The sequence below is a fragment of the Microtus oregoni genome, unplaced genomic scaffold (genome assembly GCF_018167655.1).
Source record: "Microtus oregoni isolate MIOR12 unplaced genomic scaffold, Mior012 000028F_ref0000031, whole genome shotgun sequence".
Classification (NCBI taxonomy): domain Eukaryota; kingdom Metazoa; phylum Chordata; class Mammalia; order Rodentia; family Cricetidae; genus Microtus; species Microtus oregoni.
In genome coordinates this window covers 22006632-22018686 of record NW_024543087.1, presented here as the reverse complement: position 1 = coordinate 22018686, position 12055 = coordinate 22006632, and the positions used below count along the sequence as shown (strand labels likewise).

Below are 12055 nucleotides of genomic sequence, written 5' to 3'. Positions count from 1 at the left end.
TTGCTAAGAGCTACTTGGGATATGTGGGTGGTGATGGAGGTGTATGTTTCTGAATAGCCCTGGGTACACGTGTCTATTTCTTTATGTGTACCTCTGTATTGAGTGAAAACCTGGGCATCACATGCTCCTTCAGTGGAAGCATGTAGTGTGCATGTGTATGTTTGTATGAATATGTATATATGTGTGTGTGTGTATAGTATTGATGGTATATGATGATATTCAGCCCAGATTTTGGAGAAAGTTCACAGATCTTTATATCCTAATCCTTTTTGCTCCAGAACCATGCAAAGCTTTACTGACCCCCAGAGAAACTCCATAGTCTGGGCAGCCTGGACCAGGAAAGCCCTGTTCCCAGCACTGCCCCTGCTGTTTCCAGTGAATGGTAATGGCAGTTTAGACCCATCTGACAGGAAGAAGACAAATGTCCCAGAGACTAAGGCTTTGGCACCCCTTGACTTCCTATCTTTGAGCCCCTTCTCTTAAACACACCTAAACAATTTCTGTTGACAGAGCAGAATTTTCTATCACAGACAGGTGTCCTGAGTTACTATGTTAGCCAATTTTCTCTGACTGTGACAAAATACCAGCGATAAACAACTTCAGAGAGGGAAAGGTTTGTTTGGGTTCATGGTTTCAGGGGTTTCATTTGGACCTATTGCTTTGTGCCTGTGGTAAGGTTAAACATCATAGGAGAGAGTACACACTAGCCCAGAAGTAAAGGCAAGAGAGAAAGTGGCCAGGGTCCCAGCATCCTTCTTCAAGGGCATATACCCAGTGACACAATGCCCTTCTACTGGGTCCTAGCTCCTAAAATTTCTACCACCCCAAACAACTTCAGTATCTAGGGACCAAACCTTTAACACAGAAGCTCTGGGGACCATTTAAGAGCCAAGTCCTAACAGCTACATTCTTCCCTTAAAGACTGATTAACACCATGATGAGGCCAACTAAATGCCATACAAGGGAACTCCTTCAGTTCAGTTCTGATGGATTGGAGAGATGAGGAAGCATTTTTTCTGATGGATGCATGACAATGAAAATGATGGCAACATTAATAATTTATCTATTTTTGAGGCTATAATATGGACTGCTCTCAAGACTGGAAGTTACTGGTATTGATCTGTTTCTGATTCCTTACTATACATCTCCACGGACCCAGGCCTGATTTAATGAACATTGCTTTTGTGTTTTTCCAAAGGGCTTTTGGTTGGGGGCAGGGATTCTGATATTGGGTGGGAAAATGTTACAGGATAAGAATAAGTTTCCAAGATTGAGGTTGATGTAGCTTTACTGTCTCCTCAGATAGCAGTGATAACTGGTGGCTGGTGGGAAGGTTGTACCATAGGCACAAATGCTCCTAACTCTTAAAAAGACACAGGAGTCCTAAGTAATATGCCCGGCCTTCATAATTCCCTGGGCTTGAGGCACCACAGTACAAAGATGGCTGAAATTGCATTGCCTTTCCTTAGTAAAAACTTGGTACAATATTTACTTTGATTTTTAAAAAATAAGGTATGTTGACTAGTTTTATGTCAACTTGACACAAGCTTGACTCCTCTGAGAGAATAGATCCTCAGTTGAGAAAAAAAAATCTTCCATAAGATTGAGCTCCAGGCAAGCCTGTAGAGCATTTTCTAGATTAGTGATTGATAGGAGAGGGGCCAGTCCATTGGGGGTAGTATTATCCCTGGATTGGTGGTCCTGGGTTCTAAAAGAAAGCAGACTAGGAAAGTCATGGGGAGCAAACCATAAAGCAGCACTCCTCCACGGCCTCTGTCTGTGTCAGCTCCTTCCTCTAGGTTCCTACCCTGCTTGAGTTCCTGCCCTCACTGCATTTGATAATGAATTTATGTGGAACTGTGAAGGAAATCAACTCTTTCTTCCCCCAAGTTGCTTTGGTCATCGTGTTTCATCACATCAAGAGCAGCCCAAACTAAGACAAGTTGGTACCAGGAGTGGGGTATTGCTGTGACAGACTTGAGCATATTTTGGGGAGGATAGAGGAAGGACTTTATAACTTTGGGCTAGAAAATATATTGAGTATTCAAAGCTTGGTGAACTCTTCTATGAGAAGTCAGAAGATAAGTGTGTTAAGAGAAATACAGACAACGAAGGCCTGACTTTTGTGAAATTTCAGAGGGAATCAAAGACTCTACGGTAACCATGTGTATGAAGAATGTGTAGTGTCTAGTCAGCTGGAGCTGAAGAACCAACCATGATTAACAAGAGACCAGAACCACTAAAGCAAAAATCTTTGCTTTCTTTACTGGGACAGTTGATGCTGGTTATCTGGGGCTGAGCAAGGTGATTCATAAGAGAGCAGCATCTGTGAGGTGAAATCTTCTGGAAATGTTTCCTGAGAGTCAGCACACAGAAGCTGTGTTCCAGAGGTGGCCAAGGTTGTACCGCACACTGGCAGCCAAATTTCATGTGTAAAAGTCACTCGAGTGGTACTGGTTTTGAAGGCACAAAGGGATCATGAAAAGAAGCTGAGGTCTGGCACTGTGAGGGTGAAGGTAAAGCTTCAGTAGCAGTTGAAAACCCAGGATGGAAGGGGTCATTTAGAGAAGCTGAAGCTTGGCACCATGAGAGTCTAGGAGAAGCTATTGGTGGAAGGGCAGTCCAGGGGCAGCAGCAGAATACAACATCCTAGAGATGACCACCAAGAATAGCGGTAGTGGCAGAGAGGAGGCTGCCCAAGTTTAGAAGACAAGTTCCATGTGTCGTGCAGGGCAGAGCTGAAGAAGTGACCTAAGCCCCTCTGAAGGAGCCCAGAAGATGGGGAGTGAATCCCAGCCAGGGGACAATGAGTTATTTTATTGTTGGGAGTGTTTGCTTTGTTCAGATTATGACTGCACCCTGGTTCTTCCCATTTGAAGTGAGAAAGTATTTCATTTAATTTTGATTTTTATAGGATTCCACAGCTGAAAAAACTCTGAACTTTTAAAGGAGATTTTGGAACTTAAAAAAAGAGAGAGAGATTGAATATTTTAAGTTTTGTTTTGTTTTTGTTTTGATTTTCGAGACAGGGTTTCTCTGTAGCTTTTTGGTTCCTGCCAAATATTTTAAAGAGACTGGAGTTTTAACATGTTTGAATTTGTTTTTACTATGATATCTATTTATGTTTTATACTGTGATTATTAATATTAATGTGTAATCTTTGGGATAAATGTGAAAGAAAAAGTTCTAACTGAAAGTTGTGCGATAGTGTGTCAAGTTTACAAGGGATCAGTTGTGCAAAGTCTGCCTCCCCGTTCGACATGAAGCAAGACCTCTGAGATGGAGACACAGAAATCCGTGTCTGAGAAACCTCTTGGGGGTTGCAGTACACCTCAAGTTGTGAGGACCATCGATGTCTGTTGACACAAGCGTGGTCACCTTCCCCCTGGTCTCTTCAAAAGTCTCCCTACTGATCCCATCACAGGGACCTTCAAACTTTTCCCTGTGAATATGTGTCTGGCCATGGGTGGGGAAGGTAAGGATGAAAAAACACTCATGCTGGCTTTCCTAGCAACAGTATAAGCTGTGGGCAGAGCAGGTTTGAGAGGTTATTACCAGATCATCAAATGACTTCTTAGAAATCTCACAAAATCCTGCAAACTCTGGAAGGGTGGGGATGCAAGCCAGGTTCACAGAATATCACATAGTCCAAGTCTGGCATTCTTTCTATTGTCTCAATTATTTCTTCAACTAGAGTTGGAGAGTTAGCTCCAGAAGGATCCTTTTACCCCCCAGTCCATACAGAAGTAAACTGGGCAGGGAAAATCATGAAATAAAGACATGTTTTGTGAAATGAAGAAATCTAGATCTAGTGTGAAATCAGTTGTGGCTGGCATGGGTGATTCCCTGAAAATGCAGTTGTTGCAGACTGGATCATAAATGTCCCCCAGAGATCATGTTTCTTCCATGCTCTGTTCGAGACCAGGACTGGGAAGTGACTGGGTGATGAGGGCTCTGATTTTATTAGTAGACAAATTTATTATAGATTCGGAATTTAATGGGCTCTGGCGGAAGGGTTTTGTTATGTAAATGTTCTCGTTTCCTCTTTGTTTCCCTGATGCTATGAGGTAAGTGGTTTGTTCTATCCCCAGTGACATCTGGCCTAATCCCAGACCCATGGTGATGGAACCAAGAGACCATGAACGGGCATCCCTGAATCTATCAGCCAAACAAAGCTTTCCACTTTAGAAGTTAATTGTCTCATTTTAAACTTTTATTATACTCATTCAATTATTTATTCAGTGTCATGTGTGTGAGTGTGAGTGTGAAGGCAGAAATCGGAGCAGAACTTGTAGAAGCTGGATTCTTTCTTTCTACCATGTGGGGTCTAAGGACTGAATTCAGGTCTTAGATGATTACCCACTGAGCCATCTTGCCAGGCAGTATTTCAGTTATTTTGATACAATTAGCAGGGTTGTAAAGATGAAGGCTGCAGCTAGAACAATAATTCACAGGCACAATGGATAGCGCAGAGGCAATGGGGAGATGCTGCTGCTGACCACACTATAACTGGATGAACAATTTATCACAGGGGAGCAAGGCATCTGCAGAACACATAAAGGGTGTCCCTGGTTCCATGGGGAAGACAGACTCTTCTGCTCCATGCCCAGCCAGTGCGGGGAATGATTCTGATGCAGATGGGCCTACTCTGGAGCAGAAGTAACCTGCACGCTGTCCAGGCAGTCAGTGTAGAAAAAGAGGGGCAGCCACAGGGCAAGGTAGGACCCAAGAAAGCACAGAAAAGGAACAAGGATTGCAGAAGGAAGAAAGCTCAGAAGACAACTTCTGCCTCCTGCTCAGAGGAACAGATGCCCCAGGAACAGCTCCTCCTGACATTCACAGATGGGGACAGAGGCAGGGCAGACATCAGCTGGCATAAGAATTCAAGGAGAAGGGGAAGGAAGGACAGCCTTGGAAGGAGGCGAGCTTTAGATGTGGAAGAGACACAGAGTGTGAGAGAAGCAGCTGCTGGAGAGCAGAGGAAGGAGAGCAAAGGGGAAGGGCAGAGGAAGCTCGGAGGAGCTCTGAGAAGTTTGTGCAATTCATGATGAAACAGGGAAGCCTTGAGGGAGCAGGACCTGGGGAAGCAGGAGCATAGCTACCTGGAGACTTCTTAGAGAGGCAGCCCAGGAGGGATACTGCAGGACAGGACCACTGACACTGCTTTAGCAGAGGAAACACATCTGAATATTAAGGAGGAGGATTGTGGTCACTATGGGACAAGTAGGGCCTCTTCCCATGCATCAAAATAGAAGAAACACTGCTGTATGGGACAGAACTTTTTGTTTCCTGAGCATAAAGCCTCCATCCAGAAGTCTCTGGGATTCTGTTGTCTGCACACCAATGTCAAAGGTTAAAGGGTGGAAATCAAATTTAGGAAAGAGTGTGAGACTCAAAATGCAAAAACATTTGTCCCAGGTGTGGCACTTTTCCTGAGCTGCATGGGCTGTGTTCTGAGCTGGTAACATTATCCAGAACCAAGTAACAGGAGAGTAAGGTATGTGAGTCAAACCTTGAGAACTGGTCCTGAACAGTGCAGAGGAGTGTTTGTTGAGACACACATTGCAGAACGCAGACATATATCTGCCAAGAAATAACATCTGTAGATGGCACAGGCATTCAGAGCCCAGTGCATCTCGTTTTTCTGTTCGCCATAACAGGAAGGAATATTAGGAGCTGCTCAGAACTCTTTCCTAGGTTAGTGAATTTATTGCAATCGTAAGAAAGCACAAAGGAACAAATTTTATCTGTTCATTATTGTGGGAGCCTGTTGGGAAGGAAATGCTCCTGGGGCTAGAAATAGCAATTTAAAGTGGAGAACAAACACCCAGAGAAAAGGACTAGGGTGGAGACGGACGTCAGAGTGCCAGATGAAAGATGAGGGCCTAGGAGGAAAGACTAGAAAACTCTAATAGCTATTAATGAGGTCCTCACTTACGAAGAAACACCAGGTGAATTAGAAGATGATGATGCTAACGGGGCCTTGAAAGAGCTGCATGAAAGAGAATTAAGGTAGAGAAGACTGTCTCGTAGAACTGGCACTAAGGGCATGAAGCTGCAAGCGCCACTTTTGATATGGGAGTGGATATGCTTCTTATAAACAAAGCCTCCACGGCCTAATAATGAGTATAATTGAAGACAGAAAGGGAAGGGGAAGAGGGGAGAAGAGGGAAGGAAGGGAAGATTTCCCAAACTTTCTGGAAACTGAACAGCACAAAGCTATACCTTCTGCAGTTTTGCCTATGGGCAGCCTGAGTTTGTGCAGTCTGCTCATGCAAGAACAGCAGGGGACACCTCACCAATTTCCTGGGTGGGAGAATCAGGGACATGTGGCTCACTTCCATGGGAAAAGGCAGTGAAAAGGTACCAATCCAAGGACAATGTAGTTGGGAAAAAAAGACTCCAGAGTAACTGTTACAGCCATGTTCAGTGATGTAAGGGAAATTCCTTGAATGACAGAAAGAGTGAAACACTTTAACCAAGAATTACGAGGCACAGAAACAAATTAACTAGACACTACTGAAGTAAAGTTTACAGAATTGGAAAAGTCCAGTCCTAGGAGGAGACACAGAAGTTAAAAAATAAAAAAAAATGTGTAAATATGGGTGAAAACTCCCTGAATATGTGAATTATCACAAATATACAGATTTAAGAAGCCTATAAAACCTTAATTGAGGTAAATTTTGGAGGGAGGATCCATTTCTAGGTGCATCTTAGTGAGGGTAAAGAAACCAAATATTGAGAGGGTCACTTGAACACAACCAGAGAAAAACATTATACAATATAGTGGGGTGTGTGTGTGTGTGTGTGTATGTGTGTGTGTGTGTGTATATGTGTGTGTGTGTATATGTGTGTGTATGTATGTGTGTGTGAGAGTGTGTGTGTGCATGTGTGTGTGTATGTGTGTGTATATGTGTGTGTATGTGTGTGTGTATGTGTGTGTGTGTGTGTGTGTGTGAGAGAGAGAGAGAGAGAGAGAGAGAGAGAGAGAGAGAATCTCAGAAGATCACATATCAGTCACCCACTTTATAAAATAAAGTAAAACATATTACAATTTTAGTCTGTCTCCTCCTGATGTAAGTCATGGCATACATATTATCTACAAACATCAGTTACATGATTCCCAACATTCTCTGCAAAAGTTACTTTTTTATTAAATGAATACGGTGTGTACACGCATGCACACACATGTATGCACATGTGAGGTCAGAGACTGGCTGCCAGTGTCTCCCTCAGTCATTCTCTACCTTGTTTTTTTTTTTTTTGTTTTTTTTTTTTTTTGTTTTTTTCTGACGAGGACGTCTGATTCTGCTAGCCTGGCTGCTCAGAAGGCCCCAGGGATCTGTCTGTCATTCCTTGCCAGCACTGGGGTGAGAGTGTATGCAGCCACGCCAGCTTTCACAAGAACGCTAGTGAGCAAACCCGAGTCCTTCTGCCTGGACAGCAAGTCCTGTAGCAACAGAGCAGTCTTCCCGGCCTCTAAATCAGCATTTGGAAAGAGGCCATTTGAAGCTAGGCAAAAACTACGCTCCTCTCCCCAGGTTCTCCTCGGGTTTCAGTACTCACTTATGTTTTTTCATCAGAAATAACCCTTGATTGACAGCTGCCAACTAGTAGTTTTCTAATACTTTTCTAATAATGGTTTTTTTTCCTCTTGCCCTATCAGTATAGCATTATACTACCTATCTTATTAGATGAATTATAATCTATTACTGTCATCTTGCATTTTATATTTAAGGCTCAAATTATCTCAGTTTAGACATGGGACTATGCTTTCAGCTGGATATTTTGGATTTGAGGGGCACCTCTTCATCATTATTCAAATTTTTTTTACCTTTTCATACACATGCATACCACACATGCACACGCATGCACACACAGACACACACAGTGTGGTGGTGACTCCCCTCGTTTTCCCTGCTGAGGGTCTGGAAGGGGCCATGTCTCTAATGAGTCCTGGTTGCTTGAAGTGGGCTAGGTAAAAATAATCAAGATCTGAGAGCCAGGTGTACTCTGGCCGCATGGCTGTCACTGCTTCCAGGCATCCCCAGCCCTATTTATTGCCTGTCTCATAGCTCAACAAATGCATCTGCTCAAGCTTAACACTGCACGATCCTTTCTGTCTTTCATGCTTTCCATGTGTGCAGCACTCTCCCAGCTGCACTTTTTAATCAGTCACTGGAGTGGTGGTGCCCTCACACACGGGTGGCAATCTCCACGAGCTTATTATGATAGCTACTTTTGTTGGCCCTGGCAAGGAGTGTTTTGGTGAAAGAAAGTATAGAGAAAACCAAGGAAGTCAATTTTTTTTTAATATATGTAAACAGAGGAATGGAAGAAATTCAAAGGGACAGGAAGTTGGGGAAGGAAGTCAAGTTATTTTTCTCAAAGGCAAATCTATCACCTTTAGACCATATTACAGACCTATATGCACATGCGCAGTGGTTTTCCACCATCCCAAGACTATGAATTCTATCACAGGAGTCTGAGAAAGCCTACTGCTGTTGACCTCTTAGGTATTTTCTCATTCTCCAGTTCCCAGGAATGGTGATCTCTACTCTGGCATACTAATTGTCCCTCTTGCCACAGGACCTTTGGAGGCACTGCTTCTCTGCCTGTGTGCCCTAACCTGCCATGTTTCTTTGGGGAAGAAAAATGCTGTACTCTATTTTTGCGCCTCCAGAGTAATATGTTGAAGTCCAAATCCCCAGTGGGATGATATTTGGAGGCAGGCTTTTCAGAGATAAATATGGTTGGAATTGGACCGTGAAGATGTAGACCACATAATGGATGAATCCCCTCCTAAACTGAGGAGAGGTGTGAGCACTCTCTATCTCTCTAGTGAACACACCAAGGTATTCAAGGAGAGGGTCCCTACCCAGAGCCTGAACAGACTGTTATCTTGACTCCAGATACTCTAGCTTCCAGAGCCAAGAGGAAAGAATGTTTGCTGCTTAAGCTACTCAGCCAGCACCACTTCATTTCAGCAGCCTGAGTTGACTAAAGTTGACTTATTCTTCAGATCTGATAGAACACCACCATCTCCTCCTCTGGAAGTCCTCCCTAAGCCCTAGCCACCGTAAGGACAGTGTATTCTTCACTGTTTTCTTTATGCTCTTATAGCAGATCGCTGTGCTATCATCGAGCATGTGTCTCATGAATGCCCTTGTGAACACTAGACTCGAGGCATTGTGAAGCAGCAACATCTCTTCTGACCCTGATTATATGCTTATGTGATAGAGTACTGACACACAAAAGATGTTCAATTAATGCTCAGCTCTTGAATAAATTAGTATTTTCGAAGTATTATCTTATTTAATTGACAAATATGTTCATTGTTTCTATTTCTAGGGAAAGGCAAACAGAAATGCCATGGGAAATATAATGAGTCAAGCGGACATATGACCAGCACCTGAGAACTCTGAGGTCCGGAATCAACAGACCTTGTCATATAGAGGAAGCATTTATGAGAAAATCATTGTGGACAATCTAAGCAATGTGTACAGTAAAAAAGTGTGGGGAGTCTTGCCTAAGAAACTTTTGCTGTAAGGTAGATGTATTTGACTCCATCACTACTTAAGTGACCCGGAAGCATTAAAGTGTTGGTTCTTCCAAAGGCAGATGGAACTCCACTCAGAGACCAGTTGTAAATACAAGCGTGTGTGTGTGTGTGTGTGTGTGTGTGTGTGTGTGTATACCCAGACAAGGGCATTTTAAATATCACTTTAAAAGAAAAGAAACTTAAGACTAGTCCAAAAAATGTTTTTAAGAGAAGGATGGAAGATAATTTGTTTCTTCCACATAGTAAAACTTCCATTAAAATTTTGTTATATGAAGTTTTCTCAAGTCATTATGACTATACCAATAGGAAGAAACACTGGATAAACAGATCAGCAGAACTAAACAGTGGACAGAAGGAACTCATTGTTAAGGATGAGTTCAAAACAATAATATTTTGGAAATAAAGTATCGAATGCAGTGGCATAATTGTTCACCTCGACAAAGCTAAGTAAGATGTGGCTTTCCAGTCCATATTTAAAAATATGTTCCAGAATATTCCTGGTGTCTGAAAACAAGACAATGGAAAAATAAATACTAAATTCAACAGGAATAAGCTCCTATTGCACATAGCAAGAAGAGTGACTCTCTCAGACACAATATAAAGGGAAACAATCAGACATCCAGAAGTGTGCCTTATATGGTTCCATTTCTAGGGCAATCTAGATTGACTATGAAATTTTAAATATACAAAGCAAATGAAAATCCCAGAGCAATAGCTGTGTCTGAGTGTGTTCGGCACATGGGGATTGACCAGAGGTGGTTGGCACATGGAAGAGTCTCCTGGGGGATGACTAGATTCTTTATCTTGCTAGAAGTTTGACTGATACATTGCTATACATTTGTTGAAATCCCAAATTTGTACTTAACATGTGCACACCACTGTGTACAGAAACAAAAGGTAAGCATAGACAAAAATGACACCCAGATAGAGGTAACAGGCCAGAGTTAGATGGTGAAGAACATACAGCAAGATACTCCTTCTGGGATCTACAAAGGATCTATATGAATATTTTTGGTCAAATTTTTTAAAGTTCTATGTATGTCTGAAATTTTTCTGAAAGTGGTAAAATAGTTTCAGGTGTGCTATTTACATATGGCACAAACATCAACAACACAATTGTACTGAAAACTCTGAGAAACATTGTGCAATTTTGTACAATGAGAACTTTAAGAGTAAACCAGAGCCCCAGGAAGACAGAGAAGAGGTGATGGCTAGTTTTGACTACCTGTGTCTCAGTGGCTTTGCAGATGGGATGATGCCCCATGCAATTAGGAAACAACGGGTGGGCATCTAACTGTGTCATATACCACCACGGGGTAACATTCCCAACAGAAACACCAGCAAGCAACCCAGTGGAAAAAAGTTAGATAAAGACACACCAGAAGAGAGAGAAATGAGTTATGGCAATTGTATAAAAATGCAAATTAAAGCAAAATGAGGTGCCCATATTTTGCTATCAAATTAGCATAATTTCAAAGATTGCTAACCTCTAGTGTCGCTCAGGATGCTAGGTGATAGACACACTCCCAGGAGAGTATGAATATTCACTAAGTTTTAGAAAAATAAGTCTGGAAGTAAAAAAAAAAATCCCATGGGGTGCAAAAGAATTCAGATAAATGAGTACAGTGTGGTCATAGAAAAATGTGGAAGGAGACACATCTAACTTCGAAATGACGCCTCCAGGAAGAGGTTGGAACACTTTGGCCTGAGTGTCAAATTTGGCTACTCTCATGTTTATAGCTCAGAATGATGCTCATCATTTTTCAAAGCATCGCACTGCAAGTGGTTACATAATTCTTTACATAATTCTCCACTGTGCCTGTTGGCCAGGTGGCCTTTGAAGGTGAAGTTTATGGACTCCTACCCTGGGGAGTCATCATCCATTAATTAATATTTGTACTTGCCTCTCGGTATTATTTTAATTTCTACATTTCATTTTTGAGGTTTAAAGCAGATAGACCGGGAAGCAGGGAAAGATACTTCTGGGTCATGAATGTAGGCAGAAAATGAAGACACTAGCTAGAAACTAGCAGTTTGGGTCAAAGACAGGGGAGCCTTATAAGGTCAGTGGGCAGTGGAGGGAAGAGTGGGGAGAAGTTTCCTAGGAGGAACAGAGGATCAGGTTGGAATATTGAGGCATGGGGAGAAAGCCATGGTGACTCTTCAGTTTCAGTCTCTGGTTCTCTAGTGCCAGCTATGGAGATGGAGCGAGAGGAAGGTTACACTGGAGAGTAAAGCCAGAACTCTATTTTGAATCTATCATGGTTCCAAGAAGAATTGTGTGAAGGAGGTAGTGGGATAGAGATTAAGCTACTCAGGATGTGGAGGGGGAGGCTGAGAGGAGATCAGATTTCAGCACTCGGTATAGAGCTGGTACTTAAAGCCCTCTGGATGCAAGATATGAAACGGAACCAGATTCTGATGATGCAATGCCCAGCTCAACTGGGAACCAGCAGCTCCAACTTTGCTTAGAGTTGCTTCCTGTCCAAAGAT

The 12055-nt window shown here is 42.5% G+C and overlaps 1 protein-coding gene across 1 annotated transcript in view; it reads right to left on the bottom strand.

Moving 5' to 3' along the window:
• The window catches only part of Ephb1 (EPH receptor B1), a 437502-nt gene that overhangs the window by 37584 nt on the left and 387863 nt on the right, over positions 1-12055 (bottom strand). The gene's annotated exons all lie outside the window — the stretch shown is intronic.